Below are 20,833 nucleotides of genomic sequence, written 5' to 3'. Positions count from 1 at the left end.
TCCCTTACTCTTCCCAGCTATGCGTTGTAAATCCACAGAGCCATGTGGCCAGCACTGAAATATAGTCACTCATATTAACTGTGCTCCCAACAAATGAGGCGCCTTCACCTCTGCCAACACAATAAAGGGCCCTACCAAACCACACAACAGTGAATGCAGGGTCACTGATGCTAACAGGCCCTTCTCTGCACCGCGTCAAAGATCTGAGCCCCAGCCTATATCTTATGGGTAAACAGTTTTACCTTTTTACTGAGCACTTACTGGTTCTTCACACGAATCCTTTGATTTATCTTTAGCAAGCGTCTATATTGACTCCCAATCAGAACAAACATAATACTCTTCAGCAACTTTGAAAGCATTCTCCGTCTTTTCTACCTTCACAGATAATGGATGCCATCTGTTTACATCTGCACTGCGAGGAAGTAATTACTTACATCATTAACCTGAGTCATCTGAGAGTCATTCTGGACACCTTCTTTTCCGCCTAGCTAACACAGAACCTCCCACCAGATCTTGTCTTTTCTACCTCAGAATGTAACTGCAAATGTTCATTAACATTAACAATAAATATAATATTAATATCAACATTGTTAACAATAAATAAACATAATCTGGGAGATGAGTGTCTCTACCAACCACCATCAGGCCATCTTTAGCTCTTTCCTGGCCCAGCAATAGTTTCCAATGGTCTCTCAATTCCCATTCTTTTTTCCCCTATATTCCAATTTCTACACAAGAATCAGTATAACTATTAAAAGATATAAATGGGACTGTGTCAGTCCCCTGCTTAAAACTTCCCAGGGCACTTAGACTCCAGTCTCGACCTTTAAGGAGGCCTGCAGCTCCGAGGGGTCAGGCCAGTGCTGCCCCCAGCCTGGGATGGAGCCCTGCTCCCTCCTTCTTGGGCTCCACGGGCATCAGTTATCCTGCACTTACACGGACCCCACTCCTTCTGCCTCAGGGCTTTGCACATGGGTGCCTTCCACCTGCAATGCCCCATCACCCTACTCTTCACCCATCCATGATCATTTCAGGTCTCAAATTAAATAGTCAACCCAGAAAGTTGTTTGATTGTTCGTTTGTTTTTGAGAAATAAAATCAGTTCAGTTCAGTCGCTCAGTTGTGTCCAACTCTTTGCAACCCCATGAACTGCAGCACGCCAGGCTTCTCTGTCCATCACCAACTCCTGGAGCTTGCTCAAACTCATGCCCCTCAAGTGAGTGATGCCATCCAACCATCTCGTCCTCTGTCATCCCTTCTCCTCCTGCCTTCAGTCTTTCCCAGCATCAGGGTCTTTTCTAATAGGTCATATCTTACTTTATTGTGTTCTGTTTTTTTTTTTCTTTAATTTATAGCATTACATATTTGGGGGTTCTTTAACTATCAACTATCTCCCACTCAGACGTTAGCTTCACGAGTTCAGGGCTGATAATTATTTTGGTTGCTGCCTTATGTCCAAGAGCTTCAGTAAACATTTGCTAAGGTAAAGGAATAAATTCCAGCACAGTTTCACTCAAGCAATTTCACCAGATATGTTTTTCCTGTTTTTGTTTGTTTGTTTGTTTAATTGTCTTGCCTAGATCAGAAAGTAATTAGGGCTGCTAGCACTCCACTTCAAAACTTTAAGTGGTAGAGTTTAGGATATGTTAAAGCAAGGTGACAGTGAGTAAATAACACTGACCTCTCTCTGTGTTGGTGCTGATGATAAGTATTATTACTATACAAATACTTACTGAGTACTTACTGGGAGGTGACTCTCCATTAAGGCCTTTACATCTATAACCTCATCTAACTTAATAATCCTATGTGTGTGTATGCGCTAAGTTGCTTTAGTCATTTCCAATTATTTGTGACGCTATGGACTATAGCCCGCCAGGCTCCTCTTTCCATGGGATTCTCCAGGCAAGAATACCGGAGTGGGGTGCCATGCCCTCCTCCAGGGGATATTCCCAATCCAGGGATCCAACTGGCATCTCTTATGTGTCCTGCATTGCCAGGCAGGTTCTTTAGCACTGCACCACCTGGGAATTCCCTAATAATTCTATGAGGTAGGTGGTATTATTGTTCTCCTTATACAGGTGAAGGGACTGAGGCACAGAAGGGTAAAGTCACTTGTCCCCCCAGTCACACAGCTAGTAGGTGGACAGCTGGGGTTCTGATCACTGGTTCAGGTTCAGTTCATGCAGCCTTTTTATCCTGAGGAGCACATGGTGGTAGAGGACAAGGTGAGGAAGCTTGGGAAGTATCAGAGTGTGGGGACAAACATGAGGGGCCTCCCCTTCAACAGAAGAGCTTCAGCTGGAATATGACATTCATCTGGGGATGCCTGTCCTAGAAACTAAAGTGGAATTTGGATCAAGCACATATTTTTTGATAGCTAGAACTGAAGCTGTGAAAAATGAATGGTAATTATGGATGAATCCCGGAACCAAGGTTTGGATATTGTTCTTATAAATCCATTGTTTCCCCTCTTTTTACTCCTATGATACTTTTAGATTGAGAATTCCAAAGGTGCAAAAGAGAAATCATAGCATTATATGGTTAACAAAGAACTATGATGATACAACACTGAATTCTGGTTTGGATGCTAAAATTTACATTAATATGTCATTAGACTGTAGATCACCAGAGACAGAGCTCAGTGATGTTTCTGGTTAACTGAAAAGAATCAATAAACTGCAGCAGGATTTAAAACAACTTGGAAATTAAGGTATAACAGTATCTTCAAATTAAAAAAAAAGTAGAATCTGGTCATTATAGGAAAAAAAAATAGATTAGTGAGGGTTAAGTACAGGAATAGCCATTATATGCCGGTGCCAATTCAAGTTTCCTATTTATGTGTCCAAGATATTGACATATAACTGCAAAATGCACTGATGTGTCTCTCATAGTTCTGCTAAAGGAAGTCCTTTCTGGTATATCTGCCAACAGGTTATTAGTGGACCCACCAGGATGTCTTAGAAGAGGAAGGTCTATCTTGGTTCTCCTAGCTGAGTAGATGGGAGTTTTTGGACTAGGAGACAGTTCTAGCCATTTATTGATGAGCTCAACTATGTGGCTCAGTGGTAAAGAATCAGCCTGACAGTGCAGAGGACACAGGTTCCATCCCTGGGTCAGGAAGATCCCTTGGAGAAGGAAATGGCAACCCACTCCAGTATTCTTGCCTGGGAAATCCCATGGACGGAGGAGCCTGGTGGGCTACAGTCCATGGTGTAGCAAAAGGGCTGGATATGACTTAGCTACTAAACAACAACTATGGTATCTCTAAGCTAAGAAAATCCTCCTTGCTTAATGATAAACAAGATCTAGTCCTTATAGATTGGGCCTAGTTCAAAGCCATCTTCCAAAAATAGATTTTCTGGAAGAAAAAAAGAAAAGAAACCACTAAGAAGCTATTTTAATAATGATGTCAGCTAAACTACACAACTATTTGTTGCTTTTATCATTTATTTGTTTGGGTTTTTTTTTTAATGACATTAAAAAAAAATGACATCCAAAGATGATAGGATAAGAGGCTTTTAAGCATGATTTCAACATCTTTAGTCACTCACTTTCATTTTGCAACATGGAATCTCTGTGAAAATAGGAATACACACAATGAAATAGGATCGACTCCAAGGCTTTAAGATGAGATCAATGCAGGAAATGAAAATGCAATTCTAGCAGGCAGCATTTACATAACACCCTTCTTGAGAGAAATCAATGCTATTCACCTACTCACCCCACTTAGGTATGAGAGGCTTTAAAAAATAAATAAAAGGCCTTCTGAAAGCAGAATATGTTACATAATTTCACAAACTCATGGCTGCGGAGGAATAAGGTGCATATTCTACAAAGGGCTGGTGTGAAGATTCCCTGATTTCCTGGACAGTCTCCCACACTCACTGAAAGGAGGAGACAAACTTAAACAAACAGAAAACCTGGGGAGCTCAGTGTCAGAGGATGTCCGCCAAGAAAGAATTAAAAGCTTTGAAAAGTAAAGGTAAATCCAATTTGTGTCTCAAAGATCATGCAATTGGGGAAATTTCACTCCATATCAAAGTGGGGATATTTTACTATGGAGGCTCTAAAATAGTTCAGTATTTTCGACTTTAAAATCCCCATAACTGACACAAAAAGCAAGAAAATAGGACAGGCACACACACAAAAAGCAGTCCTTTTGAAAATTAAGTAATTCTCTGGAAGGCTTAATCTCTTCCTGTAAGACACTTGGTAAATCACAATACCAGACAATACCAGAGAGACTGAAGGGGAGGGGTAACACCTGGGTCATCCTGGAGATGCTCCTACATCTGCAGAGGGTCATTCCCAGAGGCACATTTCTGAAAGCTTTGATATTCAATGAAAAATCATCAAGGCAGACTTTTCTAATGATTCTACAAGAAGTATGGGTTACAGATTCCTCAGGAATGAATCACGCTCTTTGGAAAGCCACAGAGCCAAAGTCCACAAAATGCATTCATAATTCCCATCTACACTAAGATAAATTAGAAACAAGTCCTACTAGAGGCTGGCCAAATTTTAGACTCACTTCAGAAGTAAGTGGCGCAATGCAAGTGTTTTCATTCTTTACATATGAGATCTAACTTTACAGCACGACTATTTAATATGTTTTGTTTTGATACAGTATTTTAACTTTCATATACTGCTTTTCTTCCACCGTTTTTTCCCGAGTAGATTTTTTAACTGTGTTTGAAATATTGACTAAGAAATATTTTTTCATTATCAGTGCAGAAGAGAGCCTTTCGTTTCAGTAAACATGTGTTCACAGTTGAAAAAACTGGAAAAGGATCTCAACACGGCTGGTGTTTCCTGTTTGTGGGCAGAGTTATAAGATAGTGTTGTAGTACTTTCTGCCTTTAAGATTTTGAATTGCAAGATGAAGAAAGTGGATAGCATTGCCTATAGAGTGGAAGCGATTTATGTCACACCACCTACCACAGCAGGAAACCACTCTGGAACACACGGCTATAATTTGGACTGGCTGCCAGATGATGTCATAATTTTGCTTTGGTAACAAGCCCTCATGTTGAAAGTCTCCTTTTGAAAACAATGGGTTTGTCTCACTTAAAATTACAAATGAACAAATCATAAAATGATCATATATTGTGAGGCACAGGATATGAGGGGAGCAGGTAAAAAAATGAATTCGAAAGTTACTGTGGGAAAAAACTCACAAATATTATTTAAAAGAAGAAAACTGTCAAGGTGGCAATGGGGAGAGCCCTTCCAGGTGTTAAAACATCATAGAAAATACTTATTATTAAAGGTATAACTCAACACCTGACTTGACAGGTAGATCCATGAAAACAATAGAAATTCCAAGAAAATTTAAGAAATATTCATGGCAACTGACCAGATGAAAAATGTGTACAGTATTGTAAAGTAAAATAAAGTAAAAAAAAATGTAGCATTTTGATTTAATGAGAAGGAATATATCATTCAATAAATGGTGTTGGGACAACTATCAGGAAATAAAGAAAAATAAAGCTAGTTTCTCCCTTCTTGTATTTTATGCCACAAATCTGTTTTATTTTATTTTTTCAAAAATCTATTTTAGATAATTTTATATTCAGATTTTTAAAAATGAAATGATACTTTTATTTATATGCACACACACACATATATATGTACATATGTGTATATAAAATTTTACAAGAATCTGAAATGAAAAAAAACAAACAAACCACCATTAATGAAGGCAAAAGGTAAGTGACTGACAAACACCTGTTTTCTTTCATGCAAACACCAGCTTTCTCTTCTACAAATGAATAAGAAGGTCAGTTGAAAACTGAACAGACAATATGAATAGAGAGCTCAAAAAGAGAAAATGTCAAAGTTCTAAACACATGAAAAGAGGCCCAAACTTCACTTATATTTCTTTTATTAAGACTACAATATGGTAAATTTTCACCTGTTACATTAGAGAAGAACAAGATTCATAACTGTCATATTAGCTGAGGTGTCAGGAGAATGAACTTCTTATACTGACTATTGTGAGTCTGACTTAGGATAACCTATAAGAGGAGAATTTGGCAAAATTTATCAAAATCTAGGAAGCAAGAATACTATTTTACCCAGCAAGCCTGCTTCACACATTTTTCCTATAGATTGCATTTATTTTTCCTATAGGTTGCATATATGTGAAAAGGAACAAATATCAATTTTAATTTTTGTGCTATGTATAACAGAAAAGGATTAAAAAAACTATATATTCCCAAGTAAGGAACTTAGAAGATTTTTATTAAACGTATGTGTATCATTAAAATGGGATACAAAGCAATCATCAAAAGTAGTGTAACAGCTTTCCTTGTACTGTGAACAACCCTCAGGCTCATTGTTCAGTGAAAAATATCATGGATTATAAGAGAGTGTATACTTGCCTCCACTGGAGTGAAAGTCTAAATGTACATTTTCATGCACACCCTCTGGAAACATAAGAAATGCTGACATTAATTTTTCAAGGGGGGAAACTAAAGAAGAGAAACTGTTTTCACCGTGAAGCTTTTTTGAATGTTCCAACTATTTCCATACATTAACAACGCAAAATATAACAAACCAAATGTACGTTAAAAAAGAATCCTTCATAGTCAAGTTTAAAATTTTCCAGGAAAATAAATGGCTTACTATTTAAAAATTAAGCTTCCTAAGAGACAAGAAGCAAATCAAGAATTATATATAGTGATTAACCCAAGTATAACACAAAATTTAGGATCCACTCCCAATTAGTAGTACTAAAATTAGAAAAAAAATTAAATAAATAAAGGACACTGGTTTGGTATCAAAAATCGGTACTTTGTCATATCTAGTTTTCAAAGACTGATGTGACTTTCAACTGGAGAATAAACAAAAGAAAGAAATACCACTCACTCAGCATCAGCAAGAAGTGAGCTATGATCACTCAGCAGCATGCATCGACTAAATCCTTAGGCTGAGAAGTAAGGCAGAGTCAGAAGACTTCACACTGTATGATATTATTTATATAACATTCTCCAAAAAGCTAAACTATGAGGATGAAAAACAAAGTCGTGATTTCCAGCGAACAAAGGGGAAAGGAATAGTTTGACCACAAAGGGACAGGGTAGGAGAGTTTTCAGGAATTATTCTGTAACTTGACATAGTTACCCAAATAGTATGTCATTTGGAGATAGTGTGGTAAAAGTGATTTTAAAGTAGGTCTGGAAGCAAGAAGAGCTAAACATAAAAAATAAAAAGCTGAAGTCAGATATAGAGCAGAAACTAGTCCTGTGAGATACAATATAAGGTCAGATACATACGCTGGTGTGACCTCTGTGTAAAGTGAGCATACGTGTCATAGGGAATTAACCTCATACAGGGAATAGTAACACCTAAAAGTGTGAAGGGATGGGTTAATTTCTAAGTACTGCTGAGATACCTTCTTGAAGAATCAATTTGGTATGTCGTTGATACCAAATATACTGCAAGTTAAACGCAGAGAAAAAGTAAAAGATATATAAGTGAATGCTGATGAAATCTCTTAACATCTTAAGGTTTTTTAATTTTATTTTTTTAATAGTATAGTGTATTTAAAATCCAAAATCCAGACTCATACAGAATGAAGTCAGTCAGAAAGAAAAAACAAATATCATATATTCATGCATATATATGGAATCTAGAAAAATGGTACTGACAAGCCTATTTATAGGGCAGGAAAAAGATGCAGACAGTGAGGGAAGAAGAGGGTGAGATGAATTGAGAATAGGATTGATATATACACACTACCATGTGTAAACAGATAGCTAATGAGAAACTGCTGTATAGCGTAGGGAGCTCAGACGGGTGCTCCGTGATGACCTAGAGGGTGGTATGGGGGATGCAAGACAGGTCCAAGGGGGAGGGGAGACAGATATATATATATGATTCACTTTGTTTTACAGTAGGAACTAGCACAACATTATAAAGAAATTATACTCCAATTTAAAAACAATTAATCTTAAAAAGGTATAGTGGAGAAGATTACTTTATTCACTTAAAAGTTAAATAATTATTATTATTTTTTAATGTAAGTTATACTTAAACAGCAAACTAGGTCAAAACACTTGTAAGAAATGTGATAGACAAATACTTAATATTTTTATAAAGAAGCAGTTGAAACAATAAAATTGACCAAATTCAGGGTTTTAAAAATCTAACCAGATGGAACATAACCCAATTACCTAGTTTGAGTCAAAACAGGCCAAACTAGTCCCTCCAGTTCTACTCAGTTCAAAGGATTCCTCAAGCTCTGATCTGGGCATCTCTCCTCCAAGTGAAATGGATCATTTCCTTCTTTTACCCCATCCTCTGGCCCCTTCATTACTCTTCTTCCGCTGTATGTTTATCCCTCACCCCAGAAATATATTCCTGGGTCTACTTTACAGTAAGGAATATTTTCTTAATAAAGAAAAAATATTAAATGTCTACTAGCGTAAAGGACTTGAGTTAACCTCAGATAAACCAGACTTTGGGCTTCCCAGGTGGCTCAGTGTTAAAGAATCTGCCTGCCAAACAGGAGACATGAAGATCATGGCGTCTGGTCCCATCACTTCATGGGAAATAGGTGGGGAAACAGTAGAAACAGTGTCAGACTTTATTTCTGGGGGCTCCCAAATCACTGCAGATGGTGACTGCAGCCATGAAATTAAAAGACGCTTACTCCTTGGAAGAAAAGTTATGACCAACCTAGATAGCATATTCAGAAGCAGAGACATTACTTTGCCGACTAAGGTCCGTCTAGACAAAGCTATGGTTTTTACAGTGGTCATGTATGGATGGGAAAGTTGGACGGTGAAGAAGGCTGAGCACTGAAGTATTGATGCTTTTGAGCTGTGGTGTTGGAGAAGACTCTTGCAAATCCCTTGGACTGCAAGGAGATCCAACCAGTCCATTCTGAAGGAGATCAGCCCTGGGATTTCTTTGGAAGGAATGATGCTAAAGCTGCAGCTCCAGTACTTTGGCCACCTCATGCGAAGAGTTGACTCATTGGAAAAGACTCTGATGCTGGGACGGATTGGGGGCAGGAGGAGAAGGGTACGACCGAGGATGAGATGGCTGGATGACATCACCGACTCGATGGACGTGAGTCTGAGTGAACTCCGGGAGATGGTGATGGACAGGAAGGCCTGATGTGCTGTGATTCATGGGGTCACAAAGAGTCGGACACGACTGAGCGACTGAACTGAACTGAACTGAACTGAACTGAACCCCTTTGTAACCACAAAAGGAATTCAAGTCAGTTCTTTGAATTAGGTACCTGTAGCAACTGCTTTTCTAATGGTACTTTTCAGCCTAAAAGAAGTTCTCAGAGCAAGACAACTTCTCCGGTATCTCAGGAAGGCAAGGAAGAAAAAACATTATCAAATCTAACTAAGTTTCCATGGCTTCTTTAGACCATTCAGTGGGTGGATACCAGGCAGAAGGAGAAAAAAACCAAATCTGTAATTCTCTAATTGAGGCTTTTTAGCAAACTGCCTTTTCTTCTGGACCCAGATCTTTATATGAAACTCAAAACAGCAAAAATTAAAAGAAAGTCATTCTTCAGGGTAGTGTTTGAAGAAAGATGGTTTTTCTAAAGGAAGTTTCTATAAACATGCTACCTTTCCTTTATAATAAGAGGAGCACTTATGATGTGCTCAGATGTTCAGTCATGTCTGACTCTTTGCGAGCCCATTTTTACTCCAGGGGATCTTCACAACCCAAGGATTGAACCTGTCTCTTATGCCTCCTGCATTGGCACGGGGATTCTTTACCACTTGCACCATCTGGGTAGCCCTGCTGCTTATATATACTAATTGGGCTTCCCAGGTGCTGCTAGTGGTAAAGAACCTGCCTGCGAATGGCCAACATGCAGTTTCGATCCTTGGGTTGGGAAGATCCTCCGGAGAAGGGCATGGTAACCCACTCCAGTATTCTTGCCTGGAGAATCCCATGGACAGAGGAGCCTGCTGGGCTATAGGCCATAGGGTCACAAAGAGTTGGACAGGACTGAAGCAACTTAGCACGCATGCAAATAAAAAATGAAGTATGCAGTTTACTGAAAGTGGTGGCCAAATATTTCTATTCTTCCAAAAGCTAAATAAGTATTGAAGCGAGCAGCTGCATCTCAAACAGGAAGGCTTCATATGTTCTCAAGGCATGACACACTTAAACCAACAGAGAATACTCATCTTATTTAGCAAACAAAGAAGAATCATGGTCCTCCAAGCTGGGAATGGAGGGAAAGCATATGCAGGGGAAGAGTTATGGGATTTCCTTCTGATTTCCTCTCCTAGAGTATTTTCCAACGACAAAAAAATTATGACTTAGTATAACTACCTACACCTAAAGAGCACTTACATATACCAGGAGCGTCCCACAGACTCTGCTTAGTGCAACTTATTTCGTCCACAGCCACTTTATAATGATAGTACACAAAGGAACTATGATTATCCCCATTTTGCCTCTGAGAATTGAGTCACAGAGAGGTTAAGTCATTTTCCCAAAATCACATGTCTAGGAAGTGGCAGAACATCAATCAGCCCACTTCTTAAGTGTCTGAGCAATTTCCATATATTCTGTAACTCTCAGCCTCCTCATCTGCAAAATGGAACAGTGCTTTTCCACTAAGGGCACTTTGGGAATAAAAATGAAATAATCCATATTGTACTAAGCACTATGGTCGGCTTACAGTAAGCCCTACTTTATTCTCCCCAGAAAAGAAGTGCTTACTGATAGAATATGAGGACATAAGAACACAGACATTTCTTGCCTCTAACTATCTCTCCCAGCTTTACTGAGATTTAATTAACACGTAATGTGTACATTAAGCTTAGGTGTTCAAAGTGTCAGTTTAATACATGCATACATTGGTCACCTCATCTCCATAGTGTTAGTAATTATCTCTTCTAACTGTATCTTTTAGGAGATACTGGTGTCAAAAAGTGAATCTGAAGTAGTCATATACAAAGAGTAACCAGAGATAAACTCCACAGGCAGACAAGAAACAGACAGACAGACAGAATCTGGAAATGCTTACATCCTAAAGTTAAAATAGTACCCCCGAAGGTAAAAATTACTTTCACTGCAGAAGCCAAATGAATGTAAAATAAAACTACTAAATCCAGAATGAATGTGTTTCTGTGCCAAACCTAAGGCAGCAAGAGATTAACAATGTAAACAAAACAGCTTGATAAAAATTTTCTGAACAAACAGGTATGAGAAGTCAAAGGGAGAACTCTTGGTGCTACTGATAAAGGACTTCACTCGGCCATCAGGGAGAAAAGGCATAAATATTTATTCAAATTGCAGTTCAAATCAATGGAAAGGTTAATGAGTTCATTCTGCTGATGGCACAGGCCCTGCAGCCCCCATGCAGGACAAGGACAGAACCTGCAGAACTTCACAAAGAAAGAAACCTTTGCCAGGGCTCGAGCTGTGTAAGTGAAAGACAACAGGTCTAATTGCTAGTTGTGGGATTAATTAATTGTAACAACCAACAGGATGTGTGGTATTCTAACACATTTTGTATTTTGTATTATTTTTGCTTCTTTTAATTTTCATAACCCATTACTGAAAAAACAATCTGGAGATAGGAGCAATGGAAAGCATGAGGTAGAATCGAGAGATAATACAAAATCTATGAGAAAGAAAACGATACATGCTGTTTTGAACACTGACTTTTATCCAAAGAAAGCTTTTTAAATTTAAACATTTTAAAATTTACAAACAGGAACACAGTATGTAAAATATTTCTGTATTGAAATCGTACTTGGTTTCTACTTTCACTTTATAACTATTTACTGATGGAATGTATTAAGACACAGTGTGGTTGAGAAACCACAGAGAGGGCTCAATGTTTTAAAATTCAATTCAGCGTATCTATATTAAACATTTCCTATGTTTAAATGCTGGTACTGGAGGAGACACAAGGATTAAAAAAGGCATAATTCTGCCATCCAGTGGGAAAAGGTTAAGTCCCAAGGCCTCACATGTTACAAATAGAGACTCAATACAGAGTAAAATGATTTGATGAACTGCAGTGAAAGTTAAGAGAAGAGAAATTGAAGATCAGAAAAATCTGCATGAAAAATGCTGCATCTATACTTGAGCAACATTTTTTTGGGAAATGAAGGTAGCAAGGATCCTAGGATCAGTGAACTGGAGGTGCGAAGATACGTCATGAGATCACTACAAGAAGTTCGAAATCCTTCATGCTTTTATAGTTGTTTTACCTAAAATACTGACTGCCTGCATGAAGATAGCTCTCTTGGTCCACTCAGAACTGTGACTAGGATCTATGAATCTGGGAGCCACAATAGCGCATTTCAGGTAAACATTTATCTGCTGTGCTACTCTTTCTAACCCTGCTGGAAAACTGGTGCACTCCAGCTGAGATACGTCATTAACTGCAGGCCATTCTAGAATGAGAGATGGCAACAATGCGAAAAGCTTGGAAATTGAAGAGAGGTCGTAACCTCACTATAAGGGAGGTATATCTTACAAGTCCATGTACTAGATAAGTCCATCAATGACGGTACTTTATAGATTTCAAAAGAGAGATTGTATTTCCAGCCTAGAGGCTGGATGTTGATGAAATGATTCTTACGATGCAAACAAATGCTAGTTATAACAGTATTATCTATCTTTTCCTACCAGCACTTTTGTGGAACTGTACAAAATCTGTGCAAGATTTCTGTAAAGAAGGCATTATAAACATCTAATGGACTCATTAGGTTCCTTGATGAAGCCCTCAGGTATGACCTAAATCAAATCCCTTATGATTATACAGTGGAAGTGAGAAACAGATTTAAGGGCCTAGATCTGATAGCTACAGTGCCTGATGAACTATGGAATGAGGTTCGTGACATTGTACAGGAGACAGGGATCAAGACCATCCCATGGAAAAGAAATGCAAAAAAGCAAAATGGCTGTCTCGGGAGGCCTTACAAATAGCTGTGAAAAGAAGAGAGGCGAAAAGCAAAGGAGAAAAGGAAAGATATAAGCATCTGAATGCAGAGTTCCAAAGAATAGCAAGAAGAGATAAGAAAGCTTTCTTCAGTGATCATGCAAAGAAATAGAGGAAAACAACAGAATGGGAAAGACTAGAGATCTCTTCAAGAAAATTAGAGATACCAAGGGAACATTTCATGCAAAGATGGGCTCAACAAAGGACAGAAATGGTATGGACCTAACAGAAGCAGAAGATATTAAGAAGAGGTGGCAAGAATACACAGAAGAATTGTATAAAAAAGATCTTCACGACCCAGATAATCATGATGATGTGATCACTAATCTAGAGCCAGACATCTTGGAATGTGAAGTCAAGTGGGCCTTAGAAAGCATCACTACAAACAAAGCTAGTGGAGGTGATGGAATTCCAGTTGAGCTGTTTCAAATCCTGAAAGATGATGCTGTGAAAGTGCTGCACTCAATATGCCAGCAAGTTTGGAAAACTCAGCAGTGGCCACAGGACTGGAAAAGGTCAGTTTTCATTTCAGTTCCAAAGAAAGGCAATGCAAAAAATGCTCAAACTACCGCACAATTGCACTCATCTCACATGTTAGTAAAGTAATGCTCAAAATTCTCCAAGCCAGGCTTCAGCAATACATGAACCATGAACTCCCTGATGTTCAAGCTGGTTTTAGAAAAGGCAGAGGAACAAGAGATCAAATTGCCAACATCCACTGGATCATGGAAAAAGCAAGACGGTTCCAGAAAAACATCTATTTCTGCTTTATTGACTATGCCAAAGCCTTTGACTGTGTGGATTACAATAAACTGTGGAAAATTCTGAAAGAGACGGGAATACTAGACCACCTAATCTGCCTCTTGAGAAATCTGTATGCAGGTTAGGAAGCAACAGTTAGAACTGGACATGGAACAACAGACTGATTCCAAATAGGAAAAGGAGTATGTCAAGGCTGTATATTGTCACCCTGCTTATTTAACTTATATGCAGAGTACATCATGAGAAATGCTGGGCTGGAAGAAGCACAAGCTGGAATCAAGATTGCCGGGAGAAATATCAATAACCTCAGATATGCAGATGACACCACCCTTATGGCAGAAAGTGAAGAGGAGCTAAAAAGCCTCTTGATGAAAGTGAAAGAGGAGAGTGAAAAAGTTGGCTTAAAGCTCAACATTCAGAAAACGAAGATCATGGCATCTGGTCCCATCACTTCATGGGAAATAGATGGGGAAACAGTGGAAACAGTATCAGACTGTATTTTGAGGGGCTCCAAAATCACTGCAGATGGTGACTGCAGGCATGAAATTAAAAGATGCTTACCCTTTGGAAGAAAAGTTCTGACCAACCTAGACAGCATATTCAAAAGCAGAGACATTACTTTGCCAACAAAGGTCCATCTAGTCAAGGATATAGTTTTTCCTGTGGTCATGTATGGACGTGAGAGTTGGACTGTGAAGAAGGCTGAGAGCTGAAGAATTGATGCTTTTGAACAGTGGTGTTGGAGAAGACTCTTGAGAGTCCCTTGGACTGCAAGGAGATCCAACCAGTCCATTCCGAAGGAGATCAGCCCTGGGATTTCTTTGGAAGGAATGATGCTAAAGGTGAAGCTCCAGTACTTTGGCCACCTCATGAGAAGAGCTGACTCATTGGAAAAGACTCTGATGCTGGGAGGGATTGGGGGCAGGAGGCGAAGGGGACGACCGAGGATGTGATGGCTGGATGGCATCACGGACTCGATGGACGTGAGTTTGAGTGAACTCCGGGAGCTGGTGATGGACAGGGAGGCCTGGCATGCTGCGATTCATGGGGTCGCAAAGAGTCGGACACGACTGAGCGACTGATCTGAACTGAATGGACTCATTAGGTTCCTTGATGAAACCAGAAAGAGACTAAATAACTTGCCTGTGTTCAAAAGTAACAAGAGACAGAACCAAAACTCAAACCAAGACCAATTAGGGAGAAGATAGTTTTCTCTATAGAATATGTTCTCTAGCCCATTAAGTTCACAGAGGCAAAGAAGCATGCCCTCCAGCGGACTCTCATAGAAAGCACAACATAAAGCAAATGGACATTGTTCTTTTCTTCACCATCTTAAAGTGAAAGTGAAAGTTGCCTAGTCATGTCCAACTGTTTGCGACCCCATGGACTATACAGTTCATGGAATTCTCCAGGTGAGAATACTGGAGTGGGTAGCCTTTCCCTCCTCCAGGGATTGAACCCAGGTCTCCCACATTGCAGGTGGATTCTTTCAGCAGCTGAGCCACCAGGGAAATGCAAGAATACTGGAGAGGGTAGCCTTTCCCTTCTCCAGGGGATCTTCCCATCCCATGAATCGAATCAGGGTCTCCCGCATTTCAGGGGGATTCTTTACCAACTGAGCTGCCAGGGAAGATTCACCATGCTAAGTGCAACAAAAGGCGTAACGCTGTCCCTGGGATGAGAAAAGTGCTTGGGCTGTGAAAGGATGTAGAAAACAGTAAGTTGCATCTTTTCAAAATAAATTAAAGGAGACATTACATCTGAAGTTGTTATAACTCTTACATGAATTCATTGGGTTAAAATCATAATCAATTATTAAGGCTAATAGGTAACTATTTCCTTAGAGATTTTTCATGTTAGGTTAAGAAGCAATAAGCTTAAAAGAATCATGATTTGGGGACTCCAGAACAGGAAACTTTACCATCTGTGAAAATTAAAAAAATATGTGAAACTTAATAGTGTGTAGTATTCAATTAGTTATTGATACATGATATTATTTATTATTATTATATTAGTGTGACTATTTACGCCAACTAGCAAACCTGGAAGTCTGTAAGATGCATTCTACAAGGTAAGTAGAACACTGAAGTATAGTACAATTAGGAGAAAGGCACTATGTGGAATCAGCAGAGACCAAAAGAAGGGGACAGGACAGTGCTTATGATGATAACAGAGCTCCCAAAGGAAGGCAGTGCCAAAGAATGCTCAAGCTACCGTACAACTGCACTCATCTCACATGTCAGTGAAGTAATGCTCAAAACTCTCCAAGCCAGGCTTCAAAAGCACATGAACCATGAACTTCCAGATGTTCAAGCTGGATTTAGAAAAGGCAGAGGAACCAGAGATCAAATTGCCAACATCCGTTGGATTGTAGAAAAGGCAAGAGTGTTCCAGAAAAACATCTACTTTTGCTTTACTGATTAAACCAAAGCCTTTGACTGTGTGGATCATGAAAAACAGTGGAAAATTCTTCAAGAGATGGGAATAGCAGACCACCGTACCTGCCTTTTGAGAAATCTGTATGCAGGTCAGAAAGCAACAGTTAGAACTGGACATGGAACAACAGACTGATTTCAAATAGGAAAAGAAGTATTTCAAGGCTGTATATTGTCACCCTGCTTATTTAACTTATATGCAGAGTACATCATGAGAAACACTGGGCTGGAGGAAGCACAACCTGGAATCAAGATTGCCAGGAGAAATATCAATAACCTCAGATATGCAGATGACACCACCCTGTGGCAGAAAGAGGAGAAGAACTAAAGAGCTTCTTGATGAAGTTGAAAAAAGAGAGTGAAAAAGTTGGCTTAAAGCTCAACATTCAGAAAATTAAGATCATGGCATCTGGTCCCATCACTTCATGGCAAATAGATGGGGAAACAATGGAAATAGTGAGAAACTTTATTTTGGGGGGCTCTAAACTCACTGCAGATGATGACTGCAGCCATGAAATCTGCTTGATCTTTGCAAGAAAAGCTATGACCAACCTAGACAGCATATTAAAAAGCAAAGACATTACTTTGCCAACAAAGGTCTACCTAGTCAAAGCTATGGTTTTTCCAGTGGTCATTGAGGGTTGGACTATAAAGAGAGCTGAGCACCAAAGAATTGATGCTTTACAACTGTGGTGTTGGAGAAGACTCTTGAGAGTCCCTTGGACTGCAGGGAGATCCAACCAGTCAGTCCTAAAGGAGATCAGTCCTTAATATTCATTGGAAGGACTGATTCTGAAGCTGAAACTCCAATACATTGGGCACCTGATGCAAAGAACTGACTCATTGGAAAAGACCCTGATGCTGGGAAAGATTGAAGGTACGAGGAGAAGGGGAAAACAGAGGATGAAATGGTTGGATGGCATCACTGACTCAATGGACGTGAGTTTGAGCAAGCTCTGGGAGTTGGTGACTGACAGGGAGGCCTGACGAGCTGCAGTCCATGGCGCTGCAATGAGTTGGAACATCACTGAGCAACTGAAATGAACTGATGACCCAGCCATGGTTACCCTCCTGGCTTTTAAGTATTATCTTTAAACTCTCCCCAAGTTCTGACAGACCCACACGCCACTCACAAGTCACACAGTTCCATTCCCAGAAACCCCGCACACCACGTACACTGTGTATGCACTATGTTTGACAAAGATCTATATACTCAAACGATATACTGTTTGCTCATAAAAAGATAAAGCATGTGTTTTGAAGCATAACCATTGCCTCCGCATCTGAGAATGCAAAATACGCACTATACCGTGAGGAGTCTACGTGCTTGCTTCCAAAGTATGGTAGTGTAAGTCTTTAATAGAAATGCATTCCTTAATCATTCCCCTTAAACTAGCGTCTAGAACACATTCAGTTTTTCTACCTAAGATCAGAAAGATGAGAGGACATTTTAAGCTTCATCTTTATCGTGGCTATCTCCTTTAGTTTTTTCTCATTACGAGAAAATGAAAAAATGTGAATTTTGAGTTTTACTCTAAATCAGGAACATTGTTTTATTTGTTAACTGTTTCCATATTTGCGTCAGGACCTCTTTATACTCTTAACAAGTATTAAGAATGCAAATAACTTTCGTTTACATAGGTTAAAGCTATTTACCATTTAAAAATCCGAAATTTTGGATGCTTCCTTAATAACTAATTTTAAAATACAGATGTAGAAAAGAAACGCATGGTTTCCAGGAGAAAAGGGAACGAGGAGGGATAAACTGGGTGACTGCAATCAACATATACACACTACAATATATAAAATAGATAACTCATAAGGACCTGCAGTATAGCATAGGGAGCTCTACTCAATGCTCTGTAATGTGTAATGGCCTATGTGGGAAAAGAGGTTAAAAAAGGGGTAAATGTGTATGTATAACTGATTCACTTTGCTGTATACCTGAAACTAATACAACATTGTAAATCAGTTATACTCCAATAGTATTTTTTTAAAAGAAGACTTCACATGATGTCAAAGGTGGTATATTTTTATAAAAATTTCAAAAACGAAATAAATAAGCACAAGAGTGGCCTTGTTTTATATCTGTGCAAATCTCTGTAATTTGGGGCTTAATAGGAGACAGATTCTTGTATCTGCTTCTGCGTTCAATCTGTTGCCGTATCATACATCATGTAGCCTCTGGGAAATTCAACTCTACACTCAGGAGAGAATCAGACTGAAAAAGGCAAATAATAAGCCCATATTATGAAAATACATTGACCTCGCAGACCACCAGAAAGGCGAAGAATGTCAGGGACCCCACAGGTCTCTGGACCACCATTTGGTTCAAATACGCTACACTATCTTAAAGTGATTGCTCAGAAAAATAGGTTAGTTTCAATATTTCATTCCTATACTTTTACGCTTTGTTGAGAATGTTTGAATTATAACCCCATTATCTTAAATATTGGTACAGTTTTGGTTCTTTAGGATGTATCTATATGAAAACAAGTACGATTGGCTGAATCCTGTTAACCAACCAGTGATCTGTTCACAAGTAGGACACAGGATTGCAATTCTATCCACCACTACAAAGGTCTTTCCCATAGTCAAACTGTCTTTGCTTTTTCCAGAGAAACCTGTTGACTATTAACAATCGCTACACTACTTAGAGTGGGTAGCACGTTTGTCTCTAGGGAAGTCAGTGAAACTTTGGAGATAGTCTAGGTTACACCAGGTGTTCTCATCAGGAGCAAAGGAACTGGGATGCAGACAGCCCGACACCTGTCAATCATTGTTTTCCATCTGCCCCCACCAGGGGGATGGGTCTTCTTAGACCCTCTAACTTTGGCTGTGCATCAGGAAACCAGCCCTCCTTCCCCCTGGCCCAGTCTGAGGGCAAGCCATCTAGAAAGAGATGTAGGTGCTGACCGATGGAAGTCAGGTAAGCACCCAGGGAGGTTAACATCTGCTCTACCACCAAACAGTCAGAAATAAAATTGTTGAGTCTTTTACTTTAGGTGTTTTAGTGACTCAACCAGTACAACTGTTTCATCAGCCTCTATTCCAAAATAAGCTGCACTCACAGTTCAAGAGAAAATGGCCCTATTTACAGCCACCTGATCTTGCTACTTGCTATAGTAGTAATACATCTTCAATGGACAGATACATTTTTTAAATGCTTGAAAGTATTTTAATTCCATGAATAATAAGAAATACTCAAATCAATAAGAATTTAATCAATTGAATAATAAAAATATACAGTTGACCCTTGAACAATGCAAGTTTGAACCAGGAAGGTCCACTTAGAATCTTTTCATAGTAAATTGAAATACTGTCCTGCTACACAGAGTTACACAGTGGCTCAGTGGTAAAGAATCTGCCTGCCAAGGCTGAACCACAGGTGACATGAGTTTGCTCCCTGCAGTAGAGAGATCCTCTGGAGGAGGAAATGGCAATTCACTCCAGTGTTCTTGCCAGGATAATCCCATGGACAGTGAGCCTGACAGGCTACAGTCCATAGGGTTACAAAGAGTCGGACATGACTGAGCATGCATGCAAAAAGCACCTACTACATGATCTAAGGCTGATTAAATCCATGGATATAGAACTGCAGATAGAAGGGATTAACATACAGAGAGAACAAACAAGTTATACAAGGATTTGCAACTGGGAGAAGGAGTAGTGTCGCAACCCTCGAGGGACAACTGTCTATTGGGTTAACACTTAATAAATGTCGATAATTATCTCCCTGAACTTTTATTTGTGTCTCAAGCCTAAGCTTTCTTATGGCACTCAGCTATTCAGAGATTTAGAACACTCTTTATTTAATCAGAATAGGGCATCCTATATGCTTTAGATTTAATCACCTAAAACTCAGGGGTGATACCAGCTTTATAAACTCTTTGAGCCCTTCTAAACACTAATGAAAGCTCAACATTCAGAAAATGAAGATCAGGCATCCGGGCCCATCACTTAATGGGAAATAGATGGGGAAACAGTGGAAACAATGTCAGACTTTATTTTGGGGGGCTCTAAAATCACTGCAGATGGTGACTGCAGCCATGAAATTAAAAGACACTTACTCCTTGGAAGGAAAGTTATGACCAACCTAGATAGCATATTCAAAAGCAGAGATATTACTTTGCCGACTAAGGTCCATCTAGTCAAGGCTATGGTTTTTCCAGTAGTCACGTATGGATGTGAGAGTTGGACTGTGAAGAAGGCTGAGCACCGAAGAATTGATGCTTTTGAACTGTGGTGTTGGAGAAGACTCTTGAGAGTCCCTTGGACTGCAAGGAGATCCAACCAGTCCATTCTGAAGGAGATCAGCCCTGGGATTTCTTTGGAGGGAATGATGCTAAAGCTGAAACTCCAGTACTTTGGCCACCTCATGCAAAGAGTTGACTCATTGGAAAAGACTCTCATGCTGGGAGGGATTGGGGGCAGGAGGAGAAGGGGACGACCGAGGATGAGATGGCTGGATGGCATCACGGACTCGATGGACGTGAGTCTGAGTGAACTCCGGGAGTCGGTGATGGACAGGGAGGCCTGGCATGCTGCGATTCATGGGGTTGCAAAGAGTCAGGCACAACTGAGCAACTGAACTGAACTGAAACACTAGTGATCTTTTTTTTAATAACAGGAATTATTGAAAGCAAGTATTAAGGTTAGGAGCTAAGAGATACATATTTGCATGAATTCAGAT

The 20,833-nt window shown here is 39.5% G+C and overlaps 1 protein-coding gene across 17 annotated transcripts in view; it reads right to left on the bottom strand.

Annotated features, from left to right (window-relative positions):
* RBMS3 (RNA binding motif single stranded interacting protein 3) overlaps positions 1-20,833 on the bottom strand; it is an 811,389-nt gene that overhangs the window by 240,427 nt on the left and 550,129 nt on the right. The gene's annotated exons all lie outside the window — the stretch shown is intronic.

This window comes from Ovis canadensis, chromosome 19 (genome assembly GCF_042477335.2).
Source record: "Ovis canadensis isolate MfBH-ARS-UI-01 breed Bighorn chromosome 19, ARS-UI_OviCan_v2, whole genome shotgun sequence".
Taxonomy (NCBI): Eukaryota; Metazoa; Chordata; class Mammalia; order Artiodactyla; family Bovidae; genus Ovis; species Ovis canadensis.
This window is presented reverse-complemented; position numbering and strand designations above follow the sequence as displayed.